General features: G+C 45.0%; 1 non-coding gene across 1 annotated transcript; it reads right to left on the bottom strand.

Moving 5' to 3' along the window:
• Positions 1-672: 672 nt before the first annotated feature.
• On the bottom strand, positions 673-810 carry LOC119944921. Its single transcript, XR_005456062.1, has one exon. It is a non-coding gene; the product is annotated as a small nucleolar RNA SNORA7 (small nucleolar RNA).
• Between the last annotated feature and the right edge of the window lie 531 nt (positions 811-1,341).

Below are 1,341 nucleotides of genomic sequence, written 5' to 3' on the forward strand. Positions count from 1 at the left end.
GGTGCTACTGGACTGGTGTGGGAACAAGATTGTGATTATTTAGTGTGAGTTTGTGTTGTATAAATTCTTCCTTCGTCTCAGCATTTTGCATGTTGATCTGATGAATTCAGTCCCCTCCCTTGCCCCCCATCACCACCTCCAGAAGAAGAGTTTGTCAGAGAACCTGGGTTCTAATCCTAGCTCCACTGTTTATTCACCTTGGGCCAGTCACTTAACTTCTCTGGGTCTCAGTTTCCTCATTGGTAAATTGTGTATCAAATATCCATTCACTTACCTCTTAGTCTGGGAGCCCCAGGTGAAGCAGGGATCTATCCAACCTGCTCATCTTTTTTCTAGCCCAGTGCTTAGTAAAGTGCTTGGTGCAGAGTAAACCTTTAACAAACACCATTATTATTGTTATTATTAGCTCTATTGGAATAAGGGGGTATGGCTACAAATATTAATAGGCTAGTCTTATGCCGTTGAGTCATTTCCAACCCATAGCAACACCACAGACATATCTCTCCCAAAATGCGCCGCTCTCCATCCTCAATCTTTCTGGTAGTGGAACCAGAGAGTTTTCTTGGTAAAAATCCGTAATGTTTTACCATTGCCTCCTTCCACGTAGTAAACTCGAGTCTCCATGCTCGAATCCTCTCCCGTGCCGCTGCTGCCCAGCATAGGTGAGTTTTGACTTGTAGCAGATTGCCTTCCACTCGCTAGCCACTGCCCAAGCTAGGAATGGAATGGGTAGGCCTCTGCTTGACTCTCCCTCCCATAGTCGAGACTGGTAGAGTACTGGAAACTCTCCAGATGCGACCCTGAGAGGGAGATTAATATGCTAGTCAATGCATATTTCCTCAAGACACTATTTGCCAGGCAGCCTCTAAAACTGTGAGAACAAGAGGACATCACTATGACTGCTTTGGAGGAAATCATTCAGGGATTCAATCATTCCTTGCAGCAGATCAAGAACAGCAACATCAACACTTGGCAATTTCTCATGATTATAGTGTCAGGAACAAGGACAAAATCAGGCAGGGTGAGGGATTACCCAGAACCACCCATATTGCAGACAAAAAAAAAAGGTTTTTTTGAGGACCTGTTGAGGACCTATCATGAGAGAAGCATTCATTCAATAGTATTTTTTGAACACTTACTATGTGCAGAGCACTGTACTAAGTGCTTGGAAAGTATGAGAAGCAGCGTGGCTTAACAGAAAGAGCCCGGGCTTGGGAGTCAGAGGTCATGGCTTCTAATCCCAGCTCCGCCACTTGTCAGCTAGGTGACTTTGAGCAAGTCACTTAACTTCTCTGCCTCAGTTACCTCATCTGTAAAATGGGGGTTAAGACTGTGAGCCCC

Source organism: Tachyglossus aculeatus, chromosome 23, assembly GCF_015852505.1.
Source record: "Tachyglossus aculeatus isolate mTacAcu1 chromosome 23, mTacAcu1.pri, whole genome shotgun sequence".
Lineage (NCBI taxonomy): Eukaryota > Metazoa > Chordata > Mammalia > Monotremata > Tachyglossidae > Tachyglossus > Tachyglossus aculeatus.